This window comes from Hyla sarda, chromosome 1, assembly GCF_029499605.1.
Source record: "Hyla sarda isolate aHylSar1 chromosome 1, aHylSar1.hap1, whole genome shotgun sequence".
Classification (NCBI taxonomy): domain Eukaryota; kingdom Metazoa; phylum Chordata; class Amphibia; order Anura; family Hylidae; genus Hyla; species Hyla sarda.
Genome location: NC_079189.1, coordinates 437,984,939 through 438,001,821, shown reverse-complemented (window position 1 = coordinate 438,001,821; position 16,883 = coordinate 437,984,939). Strand labels below are relative to the sequence as shown.

The 16,883-nt window shown below is 45.0% G+C and overlaps 2 protein-coding genes across 3 annotated transcripts in view; one reads left to right on the top strand and one right to left on the bottom strand.

Annotated features, from left to right (window-relative positions):
• TOP3B (DNA topoisomerase III beta) overlaps positions 1-1,980 on the bottom strand; it is a 62,417-nt gene extending 60,437 nt beyond the window's left edge. The window contains exon 1 of one of the 2 annotated variants that reach the window (XM_056532044.1): positions 1,627-1,980. The gene's annotated coding sequence lies outside the window, so the exon portion shown is untranslated. The other variant, XM_056532053.1, reaches the window with a different exon arrangement.
• Positions 1,981-16,449: 14,469 nt separating this feature from the next.
• LOC130309503 (uncharacterized) overlaps positions 16,450-16,883 on the top strand; it is a 42,706-nt gene continuing 42,272 nt past the window's right edge. Inside the window, exon 1 of the mRNA XM_056552327.1 lies at positions 16,450-16,542. The gene's annotated coding sequence lies outside the window, so the exon portion shown is untranslated. The remainder of the gene's footprint in view (positions 16,543-16,883) is intronic.

Here is a 16,883-nt window from a genome sequence, read left to right as displayed (position 1 = left end):
TTGTGCTGTGACATCACTGTGTGTATCATGTTTGTGCTGTGACATCACTGTGTGTATCATGTTTGTGCTGTGACATCACTGTGTGTATCATGTTTGTGCTGTGACATCACTGTGTGTATCATGTTTGTGCTGTGACATCACTGTGTGTATCATGTTTGTGCTGTGACATCACTGTGTGTATCATGTTTGTCCTGTGACATCACTGTGTGTATCATGTTTGTCCTGTGACATCACTGTGTGTATCATGTTTGTCCTGTGACATCACCGTGTGTATCATGTTTGTGCTGTGACATCACCGTGTGTATCATGTTTGTGCTGTGACATCACCGTGTGTATCATGTTTGTGCTGTGACATCACTGTATCATGTTTGTGCTGTGACATCACTGTATCATGTTTGTGCTGTGACATCACTGTATCATGTTTGTGCTGTGACATCACTGTGTGTATCATGTTTGTCCTGTGACATCACTGTGTGTATCATGTTTGTCCTGTGACATCACTGTGTGTATCATGTTTGTGCTGTGACATCACTGTGTGTATCATGTTTGTCCTGTGACATCACTGTGTGTATCATGTTTGTCCTGTGACATCACTGTGTGTATCATGTTTGTCCTGTGACATCACTGTGTGTATCATGTTTGTCCTGTGACATCACTGTGTGTATCATGTTTGTGCTGTGACATCACTGTGTGTATCATGTTTGTGCTGTGACATCACTGTGTGTATCATGTTTGTCCTGTGACATCACTGTGTGTATCATGTTTGTCCTGTGACATCACTGTGTGTATCGTGTTTGTGCTGTGACATCACTGTGTGTATCGTGTTTGTGCTGTGACATCACTGTGTGTATCGTGTTTGTGCTGTGACATCACTGTGTGTATCGTGTTTGTGCTGTGACATCACTGTGTGTATCGTGTTTGTGCTGTGACATCACTGTGTGTATCGTGTTTGTCCTGTGACATCACTGTGTGTATCATGTTTGTGCTGTGACATCACTGTGTGTATCATGTTTGTGCTGTGACATCACTGTGTGTATCGTGTTTGTGCTGTGACATCACTGTGTGTATCGTGTTTGTGCTGTGACATCACTGTGTGTATCATGTTTGTCCTGTGACATCACTGTGTGTATCATGTTTGTCCTGTGACATCACTGTGTGTATCATGTTTGTCCTGTGACATCACTGTGTGTATCATGTTTGTGCTGTGACATCACTGTGTGTATCGTGTTTGTGCTGTGACATCACTGTGTGTATCGTGTTTGTGCTGTGACATCACTGTGTGTATCATGTTTGTCCTGTGACATCACTGTGTGTATCATGTTTGTGCTGTGACATCACTGTGTGTATCATGTTTGTGCTGTGACATGTGTGTGTATTATGTTTGTGCTGTGTGCTGGATTCCATCACTCCTAGCCGCCCTCACAACCTCTCAGCAGACTGAACCTCTTGATCCGGAGGAGACAATGGCGGAGGTCTCCATTACCGGGAGCAGTGGAGTCCGGTCCACCGATGGTCGGATCCAGCTCACATAGGACCTCTCCAGTCAGTCCGTACACTATGGACTATGTAAGTGTCCCCAGCGGCTCCGCCCGCCCCTCCAGGCGCGTACACACTGCGCGTTCTTACTCATATGCCGGCTTTTCCTCACTTGTTCTTCTTCCCCTCACACATCATGTACTTCTCCCTGCAGCAGAACCGGGGAAGTCTACAGCGACAAGGGCGCAGCCATGTTTTGTGGGTGACATCACTTCCTGGGCCGTACATCCGGCCGCGGCGCTGGCTCCTCTTGGTGGTGGCTCCAGCTGTGCAGTCCGTGTAGCCGGGAGGTGTCAGCGCGTGTGGCTGGCAGGCGGCACAGTACCAGGGCGGGCTCTAAATGGTTGGCACAAGAGATTGGTTGATCTTTGGAGCTCAGTGCAGAGTGCCACACATCAGCTGGCATCACACTGGAGCCTGAACTGTGGGCTCTGGTTGCTATGGGCAACAAGGTCATTCCTTCTTCAAACGTAAAGCACAATGCGCTTCATTTATTAAAACTATCTAAAAACTGTTTTGTTGCCTGCAGCAACCAATCAGAGCATAGCTTTCATTTTGACAGCTGTTTCAAAAAGTAAAATCTGAAGTGGGATTGGTTGCTACGGGCAACAAGGACAGTTTTACTTTGATAAATCTGCCCCAATGTGACTACTACATTATGTATTGGTGTTCTGATATGTGAGGATCATTTAGACTGCGTTCACACTATGAAATTCTACATTAATATTCCAATGCAGCAGCCTCCAATTGTCTTCTATAAGACTGAGTTTCTGAAAGAATGCTTATGTTCTCTGTGCACAGCAGGCCCGCTAGGACATCTGCCACTCGTATATTCTCTATTGATGGCAATGCATTTCCTAAATGATTTCACCGAAAGAATGAACATCCAAAATTTCTGTCACAGAAATTCCGCAGTGTGCACGGTGCAGTAAAATCCTATTGAAGGCTTAGAAAGACATCTATCAAAACCTATGCAGAGAAAAAGTGGAGCAGTTGCCCATAGCAACCACTTGTTTTATTTTTCAGAGCCCTTAAAAAAAAAAGCAATCTGGTTGCTATTGGTAACTGCTTCACCTATCCTTTGCACACGTTTTGGTAAAATGTCCCCAATGAGAGGTTGCCGCATCAGAATTTCCGAGTGGAATTTTTTGCTCAGAAATTTCATAGTGTGAAATTAGTCTGAGGCCTCATTTACACAGAGCGGAATACGTCAGAAAAATTAGTCCGTAAAATTTCAATGCAGCAGAGTCCCATTGTTTTTAATGGCATTCTGTTGCACTGTACACAGCAAAATTTCACCAACGGAAACATCTGCTATGGAAATTCTGATTTTGGGTTTGGAGATGGCACATTTCTGAGTGGTCCTAGTGTCGGTTAGTGTTGGGCACAAATATTCGCATTTCAAATTTTTATTGCGAATATTACAAATTCGCGAATGTTGCAAATATATTCCCCATATATTCGAAATTACTAATATTCTTTTTTTTTTTTTTTTTCACAGAACACATCACAGAGATCATCCCTCCCTGCTTCCAGCTTGTGGTCTAAAGAATGCTCCAATACTATTTACTGTGTGACACTGTGGAGAGCGAATATTTCGCATATGTGCATATTCTCATATTTCTGCTTTTAGCTTGTGGGCCAATGAAAAATGATGCAAATACACTTGTCAGAGGTTATCAACATCCCTAGCAGCCAATAGTAAAGTTTCCCACCCCTTCACTATATAAGATTCCTCCCAGCAGTGTTTTTTTGTAGTTTCATGTGCGATTACACGAATATGCAAATACACAACGGATATAACGAATTCGCGAAATCTGCAAATATAGGACAAATATTCGTCCATATATTTGCGAAATATCGCAAATTCGAATATGCCGCTAATTACTAGTGCCGGTGCTCACTATCTGCATAATCGTCCAAAAATTTTTTGCCCAAACATCCTGCCATGTGAACATGCCCTTAGGCTGGAACTCCACTGAGGTTTTTTTTTTTTGCAAAATGCCATCAAAAACGCCAATTTTCCCGCACAGCGTTTTTTCAGTGAAAAAACGCCGCGTCCAGATGTTAGCTGCAAGTCAATGGTAAACTGCAAAATGCCAGATTCACTTGGCGTTTTTCAGTTTGGCGTTTTTTTAAATCCTTTTGGCGTTTTTCAGCAATTTCAGGCTCAGAGGCTGGATTTTCAAAACGCCCTGCAAAAACCTAGTTTGGCGTTTTTTGCCCTGAAATCGTGGCGTTTTCCTCCCATAGAAGTCTATGGGAGAGCAAAAACGCCAAGTAAAACGCCATGTTGGTTTTAAATTTAGCGTTTTTGCAGGCGTTTTTTATTCTTTTTTGGACTTTAGCGATCCAAAAAAATTATGGAGATACCTTTTTTATAAAAATGTCGTAGGGTACCATAATAAAATTTATAAAAAAGATACAGTAGTGATGGAAAAAATTGTACCTAACGAAATGTATCTTTTTTATTACGAAATGTTTATTAATCAATTAATGGAGCGGGTAAAGCGCTAAAAATGTAGCCGACAATAATAAAAATGTAGTGTGTGCATGTGTTTTTCACTTTTTTAAATTTTTTTAGGTGGTACTACTACTCCCAGCATGGAACACACTGTTCCATGATGGGAGTAGTAGTTACCTGTACGTATTGACAGATTGCCCGTTGCGATCCTCCTGTATAATGTATAGATGCGGCGGCCGCTCTTCTATGGTTTCCTGCACTGACGTATATATATACATATTCATATTTCACGCAGAGAGCTGTGATTGGCCATATGGTTCCAGCCAATCACAGCTCTCTGTGAGAAATCGGAATTTGTATATATACGGCGTGCAGGGGACCATAGGAGAGCGGCCGCTGCATCCATACATTATACAGGAGAATCACATCAGGTGTCAGGAGTGATACCCGCAGTGATCTTTCCTTAACTACAAGTACTACTACTCCCAACATGGAGTACACTCTGCCCCATGCTGGGAGCTGTAGTACCTGCATTAATAGACAGATCGCAGCCGGTGTCAGAAGTTACACTCGCTGCGATCTGTCTATTAATGCAGGTACTAAAGCTCCCAGCATGGAGCAGAGTGTACTCCATGATGGGAGTAGTAGTGCCTGCTAAAGGACACATCACAGAGGGTGTCACTACTGACACCCGATGTGATCGTTCTGTCTATAGCAAAGATGCAAAGCGGCTGTATACATCGCTCGCATCCCTCCTCTGCACTATACTCCGGGCCCGGCCACTCATTCATTCATCTTTTACTCAGAGCTGTGATTGGCTGCAACCATCCGGCCAATAACAGCTCTGGCCCGAAAATATGAATGAGTGATGTGAATAGAGCAGAGATGTGAGCGCTGTATAGAGCCACATCACTGCTATATTATGGACGATCGCATCGTGTGAACAGTCTTGTTCCATGCTGGGAGTAGTAGTACTACATAAAAAATGTGAAAAAAAAGAAGAAAAAAGTTAAACACACACACTTTATAAAAAAAAATTATTAAAATGTTGTTATAAAAAAATTAACATTTAGCTAAAGGGTACCTCTCATCAAAAAAACTTTTGAAATATTATAGATTAATGTATGCAGAATAACTTTACAATTGCATGTTATTAAAAAAAATATGCTTCTTTCAATTTAATTTTCCACTTTGAAGAAATGACCACTAGGGGTCTCCCTACCAGTCCTGGCAGCAAGCATTTCAGACTCATGCTGGAGTCCTAAACACTACAAGCTGCCAGTCTGCTTTGTTCACAAAGGAGAACACTCAGAGCTGCCAGCCTGCTTTGTTCACAGCCTGTTTGGCTGTGAACAAAGCAGGCTGGCAGCTCTGAGTGTTTAGGACTCCAGCATGAGTCAGAAATGCTTGCTGACAAGACTGATCGGGAAAAATACAATAGAAAGAAGCATATTTTTCCATTAACATGCTATTGGAAAGTTATTCAACATTCATTAATCTAAAATATATCAAAAGTTTATTTGATGAGAGGTACCCTTTAAATACATTTTTACATCCCTACTGCATCCTTTTTTTAAATTTTTTTTTCTTACCCAACTATTTTGTAAAAAAATAAAGCAAAAGTGGCCAAAAACGGCAAATTCCACACAAAGGTAAAAACACCAGAAAAAATGCCAAAACGCAGGGAAAAACTGTGGCAGTTTTTCTGGCGTTTTTTCTGGCGTTTTTATGCCACAAAAATCGCAGGGCAAAAACCTCAGTGGAGTTCCAGCCTTATAGTCACCAGCTTCTGAGAAGTGGCATCAAGGAGACTCTGACAGGATACATAGGGGGGAATTTATCAAGGGATTTACCCAGGTTTTTGTGTGTAAATTTGTTGTAAAAAAGTTGCACGTGCAACTTTTGTGCGACTTTTTGTGGTACGCTGAGCTACGCGATTTCTCACAATCCAGCTGTTTTACATGAGTTCTGTTTTTTACTTAGCTGTAGGCAGGGATTTACTAACTGCAACTTTTATTAAAAAGTCGCAAACGGCCTAAAATATCGCAAATCTACACCAAAAAAAGTACGTAGAGGAGAGTAAGGGGAAGACAACTTACAGTTCGTGCTGGAGAATGGTGCTCTGTGGATAATAGGTAGCGATAGCTTGTAAACAGGTTTGTAGAATAGGAATATCCAATGCACTTAAAAGCTATTTCTTGCGGCACACATATTACAGAGGAGAGATATGAAATACACAGGAGTGTGTCTCACATTTTTCCTCTGTAATATGTGTGTCGCAATAAATAACTTTTAAGTGCATCGGATACCTCGAGTGCCGTGGTTTCTTCTACAAACCAGTCAATACCAAAAAAAAGTTGGCATAGAAAAAGTCCCGCCCGCATCTATCACCTGCTGCTTGCATCTATCACTGGCTGCCCGCATATACCACCCGCTGTTACATGCCCAGCTCCCAGCATGCCCTTACAGTGAGGACATGCTGGGAGTTGTAGTCTTTCAGTAGCTAGCTGGCGGCTGTTAGGGTAGGTTCACACCACGGTTTGTCGCCACGGTTTTAGTCAAAACTGTATTCCTCAAAGCCGGACCAAACTGTATGCAACCATGTGCTTAAAAAGAACCTGCATACTGTTTTTAACCATATACTGTTTGAATTTTTTTTTTCCGGTTGCATAAGGTTTTTAACAATTTCATCAAATCCGGTTTTAAGATTTTTTGTTCTTTTTTAAATAAAGTTTAAATTGTTTGGTAGGTGTGACTTTAGAATCACAATGCGCATGTGCTAAGTTAAAAACTGTATAGGGAAATCCGGATTGAACCGTAGAGACATACGGCTCACTACGGTTCTCATTGACTGTTACAAAAACCATGTACGGTTACAATACCATTTTTCACCCAGACCAAAAACGTGGTAGAACATGGTTTAGGGTACGGGGGGGGGGAAATGTATTACAAACAAACCGCATGCAACCGGATGCATCAGGTTGCATACGGTTTCCAATGCATTGTCTATGGAGATGGTTTCCGATACAGTTGCATATGGTTTCAAATATAAAACAGTACACAGAAACCGTGGGGACAAACCGTGGTGTGAACCCACCCTTAAATGCCGCCGGGCGGCAGGTGGTATATGGGTTGGGGGGGAGCGACGTGGTAGCATACTGCTGGCGGGCAGCGGGTGATAAATGTGGACGGTGGGGAGCAGAGCCAGCCGGCCGGACACTACAGGATTGTAATTTCATATGCTGTGATTGACCGAGGGGTCTCGGCCAATCACAACTTCAGGAGGGAAATATGAAACTACTGTGCCGTAGTTTCATATTCCTGGTAGCCGGCATGTTGGGAGTGGTAGTCATGCGGCGCAGGCTGGTGGGAGATAAGCGGGCTTCCCTGGCTGTTCCTAAACTAAAACTCCCATGATGGGAGTTGTAGTTTAGCGACAGGGTGCCTCGAGCTGTTAAACTGGAGGCTCGGTGTTGCTAAATTACAACTCCTGTCATGGCATGGGGGTTGTAGTTTAGGAACTGCTGGAGGCACCATTAATGTATTTACATATTTTTTGTGTTCTTTTCTTCTTATTTCAGATCCGTGTATGCAGAGGACTTCTTCGGATTTGGAGGACTATGTCGATGACCAGCGTTTATTTTTTGTTTAACCTCTTAAGGACCCAGGGCGTACAGGTACTCCCTGATGCCCTGGTACTTAAGGACCCAGTACTGTACGCCCGTGGGAATTCCGGTCCCCAACGTGTGTCGGGCTGGGACAGGACCGCGATGCCTTCTGTAATCGTTCAGCAGGCATCGCGGTCTTGTCCCCACCCAGCAAGCGTCGGGGACCGGACGATCTCCGGAAATCGTTGATAAATTTAGATCGGCGATTTGCGGTGATTCCGGGCTAATTGGGTTTCTGGTGACCCGATCGCCAAAAAAATAGGGACGATCGGAGCTGTCAGAGACAGCCCCGATCATTCTAAAGGATAGGAGGGAGGTGCCACCTCCTCCTATCCCCTGCGATTGGCCGGTCAGGACTGACCTTCAAATCACAGGGCAGGTGCAGGGGTTGAAAGTTCATTTCCCCCGTTCTGCCCGCCACTAGAAATCCGGGCAGAGCGGGGAAAGATGGTGGCGATGGCTGCGGAGCCATTGATGCGGGGGGAACCGGCGGCAGATACCTGGAGGACACACGGGGACCGGCGGCAGAAAAGAGGCGCAGGGAAGTGGATGCAGCGGCAATGACGTCAGGGGCAACAGTGAAGATCGCTGGAAAGTCTAGGCTGCTGCGTCTAGGAGTTTCAGCTTTTGGCTGTCTGGGCATGCTGGGAGTTGTAGTTTTGCAATTTCTGGAGGGCCACAGTTTGGAAACCACTGCGCAGTGGTCTCCAATCTGTGCCCTTCCACATGTTGCAAAACTACAACTCTCAGCATGCCCAGACAGTCCAGGCATGCTGGGACTTGTAGTTCTGTAACATCTGGCCCTTCAGATGTTGCAGAGCTACAACTCCCAGCATGCCTAGACAGTCTCGGCATGCTGGGGGTTATAGTTTTGCAACATCTGGAAGGACACAGTTTGGAGACCACTATACAGTGTTGTCCAAACTGTAGCCCTCCAGATCTTGCAAAACGTCAACTCTCAGCATGCCGAGACTGTCCAGGCATGCTGAGAGTTGTAGTTCGGCAACATCTGGCCCTTCAGATGTTGCCAAATTACAACTCCCAGCATGCCTAGGCAGTCTGTGCATGCTTGGAGTTGAAGTTTTGCAACATCTGGAGGGCTACAGTTTGGACACCACTACACAGTGGTCTCCAAACTGTTCTTCTCCAGTTGTTGCATAACTACAACTCCCAACATGCCATTCGGCTGTCAGTGCATGCTGGATGTCGTTTTGCAACAACTGGAGGCAAATTGGTTGGAAAACATTGTCTGTTTCCCAACCTGTCTGCCTCCAGCTGTTGCAAAGCTATAACTTCCAGCATGAACTGAAAGACCATGCATGCTGGGAGTTGTAGTATTGCAACAGCTGGAGGCACACAGATTGGGAAACACTGAGTTAAGTAACAAACTCTCAGTGTTTTGCAACCAGTGTGCCTCCAGCTGTTGCATAACTACAACCCCCAACATGCACAGACAGACAAAGTGCATGCTGGAAGTTGTAGTACTATGTCCCCAGCTTTTGCATGACTACAATTCCCAGCATGCACTTCGGCTGTCACTGTATGCTGAGAGTTGTAGTTTTTGAAACAGCTGGAGGCACACTGGTTGCAAAACAATAAGAGTTTGTTACCTAACTCACTGTTTCGCAACCAGTGTGCCTCCAGCTGTTGCTAACTACAACTCCCAGCATGCACTGATAAACTGTACATGCTGGGAGTTGTAGTTTTGCAACAGCTGGAGGCACACTGTAGTTGTTGCAACAACAAACTCAGTGTTTTGCAACCAGTGTGCCTCCAGCAGTTGCATACAGTCATGGCTGTAAATCTTGGCATCCCTGAAAATGAAGTATTTCTAGAAGAAAAGGATTGCAGTAACACATGTTTTGCTATACACATGTTTATTCCCTTTGTCTGTATTGGAATTAAACAAAAAAAGGGAGGAAAAAAGCAAATTGGACATAATGTCACTCCAAAAATGGTCTGGACACAATTATTGGTACCCTTTCAAAATTGTGGAAAAATAAGATTGTTTCAACTCACCTGGTGCAAGTTACAGGTGTGGGCAATATAAAAATCACACCTGAAAACAGATAAAAAGGAGAGAAGTTCACTTAGTATTTGCATTGTGTGTCTGTGTGTGCCACACTAAGCATGGACAAAAGAAAGAGGAGAAGAGAACTGTCTGAGGACTTGAGAACCAAAATTGTGGAAAAATATCAACAATATCAACATTTTCAAGACGTTTGCAACCCATGGCACTATAGCTAATCTCCTTGGGCGTTGACAGAAGAGAAAAATTGATGAAATGTGTCAACGCAGGATAGTCCAGAGTATGGATAAGCAGCCCTAAACAAGTTCCAAAGATATTCAAGCTGTCCTGCAGGCTCAGGGGGCATCAGTGTCAGCGCAAACTATTCATTGACATTGAAATGAAATGAAACGTTATGGCAGGAGACCCAGGAGGACCCCACTGCTGACACTGAGACATAAAAAAGCAAGACTTTGACATTTTGCCAAAATGAACTTGAGTACGCCAAAATCTTTCTGTCTTGTGGACAGATGAGACCAAGATAGAGCTTTTTGGTAAAGCACATCATTCTACTCTTTGCCGAAAACGAAATGAGGCCTGCAAAGAAAAGAACACAGTACCTACAGTGAAATATGGTGGAGGTTTAATTATGTTTTGGAGTTGTTTTGCTGCCTCTGGCACTGGGTGCCTTGAATATGTGCAAGGCATCATGAAATCGGAGGATTACCAATGTATTTTGGGTTGCACTGTACAGCCCAGTGTCAGAAAGCTGGGTTTTAGTTCGAGATCTTGGGTTTTCCAGCAGGACAATGACCCCAAGCATACGTCAAAAAGCACCCAGAAATGGATGGAAACAAAGCCCTGGAGAGTTCATAAGTGGCAGCAATAAGTCCAGATCTAAATCCCATTGAACACCTGTGGATAGATCTTAAAACTGCTGTTGGAAAAAGGCGCCCTTCCAATAAGAGAGACCTGGAGCAGTTTGCAAAGGAAGAGTGGTCCAGCATTCCGGCTGAGAGGTGTAAGAAGCTTATTGATAATTAAAGGAAGCGACTGATTTCAGTTATTTTTTCAAAGGGTGTGCAACCAAATATTAAGTTAAGGGTGCCCATTTTTGGAGTTTGGTGTGACATTATCAGGGCCGCTGTCAGGGGGGTACAGCCAGTACTCCAGTAAGGGGTCTGAGCTCCAAAGGGGCAGCAGCCAGGGTCGGAACATTGGCAGTACTGGAGGCTAGGAGTCCCGACACACATATAGATCAGTCAGTGTGTCAGCCTGAGAACTCCAGACCTGTGTGCACTGCAGCTGCAGCATCACACACAGGTCCTGAGACTGACAGCTGTCACAGTGACCAGAGGCTACAGAGTCTTTACTACATACTGTACAAACAGGACGCTCACTGCCGCCTTTACTGTCTGCCTTCTCCTCACTGGTTCTGGCTCCTCCTGCTGACAGCTCACAGGAACAGAAGCTGCTCAGGGGAAGATCAGCTACACTGGGTAAGAGGAGATCCTAATCTTATTAATATGTGAGGAGGGGGGCTGAGAGTCCTGCTGTGTGAGTGGGGGAGCTGGGGAGGGAAGACTTGTTATAATGTGGGGGGGGTCGCTGGAGAGGGGAGACCTGTTATAAATGCGGGCTGGAGGGGGGAGATCTGTTATAAAGGGGGGTGCTGGTGAGGGGAGACCTGTTATAAGGGGGGGGGCTGGAGAGGGGAGACCTGCTATAAGGGGGGGGGCTGGAGAATGGAGACCTGTTATGGGCGGGCTGAAGAGGGGAGACCTGTTCTAAAGGGGTGGGCTGGAGAGGGGAGATCTGTTATAAAGAGGTAGGGGGCTGGAGAGGGGAGACCTGTTGTAAAGGGTGGGGGCTGGAGGAGGGAGACTTGATATAAAGGGGGTGGGGCTGGAGAGGGAAGACCTATTAGGGGGGGGGCTGGAGAGGGGAGACCTGTTATGGGGGGGGGGGGTATCTTGGGAGTGAAGATCTGCTGTTGCTACTGTGTTAGGGAGGGGGCTCTATGTTTCTCTGTTGTTGTTTTTTTTTATAGTTGTTTATTGTCTTTTAATTAAGTATATTTTAATATAGTTACTTACAGTTAAAGGGAACCTGTAATCAGTTTTATGCTGCCAAAACCACGGCCGGTATAAAACAGGCATTGCAATTGCGGACTATGATATATATCCTGTGTATAAGGGATAAGAAGTAAGGTAGAGGAGTACCCCCTTTAAGTTCTATAGTATACAGGATTTGATCAGTAACAGTATGATGGTAATATGTATGGTGATATTTCCTCTTTCCTTCCTTCCTCATTGAACTCACGGCTCTTGTTTTTCTTGTCCTGTGTTTAAAACATGTTTTTTATGGATGATGGGGAAGATGGCAGTCATGCCCTGGGGGGCGGCTACAAGAGGTCGGGGGACCAGGCTTTGAGCTGTGTAAGGGACCCCAAAATTTCTGATGGCAGCCCTGGACATTATGTCCAATTAGCTTTTTTTCCTCCCTTTTTTGGTTTAGTTCCAATACACACAAAGGGAATAAACATGTGTATAGCAAAACATGTGTTACTGCAATCCTTTTCTGTGAGAAATACTTCACTTTCTTGAAAAATTTCAGGGGTGCCAATGTGGTGTCCCGAAACAGGACTTGGTTCTGTCCCTTTGTCTGGAGTCCCCTCAGCCAGAGTCCCTCCATGCTAATGGGCTCTCCTGAAGGGCTATCCCCTAGTCACCTCTTAATATAGTAATATTAAATGTATATATCTATATATTTAATTAATCTAGGATACCTCTGTATACGACCTTAGAGGTCACGTGCCTTTAATTCATTTATGCTATAGTTTAAGGACCTTTGGGTCATGTGATATACCCAGAGTTCCATGGGTCAGGACTGACAGGTTTGGCTATCCAATGAGCTTTGTTCCACCCCCTTAATATATAGGGGGCTGCTGCTGCCACTAAATTCTCTCTCTTGTTCCTGGCACTTAAAGAAAGCACATCTCAGCACAAATCATCAATTCAAGCTAGGCCTGAAGCCTTATCTTCCGCAGCCACTAAACCGTGAGTTATCCAGCTCAAAACTACTAAAATCCTGTGTGACTACTGCAACTCAATTATCATAAATTCAGTAGCACAGTGGCTAGCAAATCAAAGCTCATTGCACTCAGAAGTCCCAGCAAACCTGTGAGGAACCTGAACTACCGTCCTCTATACAAAGACTGTTTAGTTACCTGCAGTTGCATGAAATATGCAGTAAAGTTTATTCCGGTTTTCATCAATATCCTCTGTGGACACTTCTTTATTCTTCCCTACCGTTTATGGAACAGTTGGCGGTAGGACCATTACCCTAAGGAAACCGCATCCTGGCGTCACGACAACATAGGGTTAATACCAATACCCTACACTACCACTCCGCAACACCCCCATTGCATCCTTCCACCCCGGCACCACAACTCTTTTGGCGTCTCACGAACAGGATTCAGGTGTGTGTCTTAAAGAACTTTGCTACCCTGACTAAAGCAATAGTACTCCCCCTATCATGAAATGTGTTATATGGACTGTTCAAAATTTTCACATGCTGCGATCATAATTGCGCACAAAAGTGTACGGATCTTTGCTATTGAGATTGTGCTTGACTGGAAAAAGTAAGGGGGGAGGCGAAGATTGTTTTGCTGCGAAAATGTGTAAAATCCGCAGCGAAGCCATGCTGCGTTCCTCACGACCGTGTGTACTAGAAAGGGTTAAGGATTTACCCAAAAAGCAGGCGAAAATGTCCCGCGCTGCTCCGCGACCTGCCTCTGGGCGTGAACATCAAGTACACGTGTTGATGCCGAGGTGGAACTTTAATCTTCTGCTGATGTTCGCCGGGGGACCGGAAGTCAGAGCTGCACTGATGACGTCCTTCCGGACGGCAGCCATTTTGTGGAAGCCTCACATAAAAGATGCCCCGCAGCGCGACCTCTTCAGTCTGGAGATGGAAGCAAGGAGTACAAACATGGCGGAATACAGTGCTACACGTGAGGAGAGTATCAAGATGGCGCCCGAACAGCGAAAAGTTGCCACAGCGCAACTTTTCCAAGACTTGGCCGATCACTTGCAGCAGTTGTCCATCAGCACCGAAGGGACCTGCGACCTACCACCGCTGCCTGAGGATGACTAGTGGCCGGCTACTCCAAAAGGGGGATCACCTGGGACATCGCCAGTGGCATCACCAGTGAGACTGTCCCCTCACCATCGGACGTGGGGGTCCTGGTCCGAGATCCCAACAGAGGAATCAGATGTGAGTACCCAAGTGGTACTCCTCTTCATCCAGCCCAGAGCCAGAGATCCCGCTGTCCCAAGTCACCCTGCCGAGTGCACGCCCGCGCTCACCCGCTCTCCCGAAGTGGGTATTTGGTGATGAGCCTGAGCTGATAGAGTACATGTGGGATCATGTTCTTTCCCCTCCAGGGAAGTCACACCCTCCGGTCCCCACAGCTCAGAGAGAAAGGGCCCGCAGGGAGGCTTAAATGAATAACATTATGGAAAAATTTAGAGCTGAGCACAGGGAGCGTTATGGGCCAAAGTTTCTCCCCTATGAAGTGAGGGAAGAGCAGCAACGTGAAACTAAAAGGTTGGAGGCCCTATATATTAGGAAGCTGGACTACCCCTGAGAGGGTGAAGCACCTCTAGAGCGCCAACGCGCCACTGTGATTAAGTTCGACAAGACCAAGGGTTTTGGTACCCTCCTGGACTGCAAGCATGGGGGAACCATCCTAGTGAACAGGAGGGCCGTGCAAAGGGACTATCTACCCAAGAGATATCACTCCCTGGAACGAGGGGAGATTGTCGAGTATACCCCTGTTCAGAGTCTGCGGGGTGAATGGGCTGCAGCAGTCACGAGGCCTAGGAACCCTACCCAACTTCCTTTCACCTATTTTCCAGCGGACGACTTGGATGCAGACCAACATGGTATCCGTCCGATGAGGCTGCCTAGCAACGCCGAGGAAGAAGAGGGATTCAAAACCCCCATCATGCACCCCAAGTATCTGCAGAGATCCTACTCTGATGTCTCAGCATCTGAAGATGTGCCTAGGCCTACTCCCCCTGAGGAGGTTTAACCTAACCAGCGGGCACCAACCTCAGAAGTGCCTAGGCCTACTCCATGCCCGGAGGTTTGGCCTAACCAACAGGCACCAACAGAAGTGCCACGGCCTACTCTGCTTAAGGAAGTGAGGCCGGATCAACCGGCACCAACCGTGGTTCCAGTGGCCTCAGCAGCGGCCATTAATTTTGTTGTAAGTTTGAGTCCGTCTGTGTCCCAATCAACGCTCACAAATGTTTCATGGGACACTGCAATTCTACCTCTGAGAGAGTCCCCACCTCGCTCTCCTCGTTATATGTCTGAGAGGAGAAAGAATCCTGACAGGCGAGGGTGGGTATACAGAAGAAATCTGTTGTAAAGTCTTTTTGAGCTGCTGCTTTGCTTGTCATTTACTCTCTGGTACCCAGTACCTTTGTTTTTTTTTTTCCCTCTCATTCAACAGACTGCTCTGTTCCTGATATAACAGGTTAAAGAAAAGTGCCTGGCAGTACGGTGCCATGAAAGTTTCTGGTTCAGCAACACAACCACATAAGCTTTTGCCCGGCCTTTGGCCAAGAGACTCCTGGTTCAGGCCTTGGTAGCAGCTGTGTTAAAATACGGACTCATAACACAGGTAGACTGTTGATTCTTGTGTGTCTGTTTAATGTAAATATTCATATAGTAATATATTTTGTGTGTAAAAGTGTACACCTTCCTATCAGGTGAAAAGTACCTGAAACATCTTTATGTTGTGCTGCTAGGAAGTAGCCTTAGTGTGCTAATAAATAAAATGTCTGCTGATGTCAAATGTCAACACTGTGTATGGTGTTCTTGTACAGAAGTATCAATTCCTGTACACAAAATGTATATTTTCTTGCAGGTGTTATAGTGGTTACTCTAAGGTACCCTTCCAGCTCCTCTGGGAGTAACATTACTACTACCTCTCACTAGCGCCTACAGGGAAACAATCCTCTCAGATACCAAGACTGACTTAATCCAATATATTGTACACATAGTACATCTCAGAACTCTCATTAGTGTACCTTTCAATAAAGTTCAGTACACATAATTCCAAAATATACCTCACAAAAACAAAAACAAAAAATTCTTAGGGACTATAACATGCTATATTCCAGTGCCATACCACTGTTTATGCACTAACATGTGTTTTCTTTTGTCCTTTACGTGTTCAGGATGCTCTTCCTGGCCAGAAGATGCTCCGGTAGCTCACTAAAATGTACGTATCCAGAAAGGTAACATTATGTAAGTGTTATCTAGACAGAGTTCTAGGGGTAAGAGTGTAATACCTATAGAGCCTAGTAGCTAAGGCATTGGTCAGAAAGCCTCAGACAACCCAATCCAAAACAAATGCATAACTTGTATAGCTGAAAATGCGGTATAGAACAAAATAGTAAGTGAGATTGTTATTCTAGTATGTAGAGACATCAAAGTCATTATACATACTTCTAGTCGTATATTAGTCTATTTGTCAGTCAAGAAAGGAAAAAAAAGTTAATAATAAAATATCAGTCAAATGTTATTCGTTATTAAATTTCATGCATAGTCAATAGGTGCATAATAAAGTAAAGTAAAATGGTGATACCAAAAAGATCTCTAGGTAAGTCTTTATTATCCTGTTTGTGATCCAATCCCCAACAATCCTGTTTATTTTAATTTTAGAGCTTGTATGGACATTCTATTATGCACAAGGACTCTTTGTTGCTATTCATCTACAGCCTGATTAAGGACATTCTTAATGATGTCCAGGACTGTGAAAGGCTAACCCCTAGTCGCCTCTTAATATGGTAATATTTTATGTATATATTTAATTAATCTAGGATACCTCTGTATAGGACCTTAGAGGTCACATGCCTTTCATTTATGTTATGCTATGGTTTAACCTGTTAAGGACCAAGGTACGCCTTTGCTCCCTGGTACTTAAGGACCAAGGGCGTACCTGTACGCCCGTGGGAATTTCAGTCCCTGCCGTGCGACGGGCGGGGACTGGACCGGGGTGACTGCTGATATAGATCAGCAGGTACCCCACGCAAATGCCCAGGGGGGTCATCAGACCCCCCCATGTCAGCGATCGCCGCAAATCACAAGTTAATTCACACTTGCGATTTGCAGCTATTCTGGGCCATAC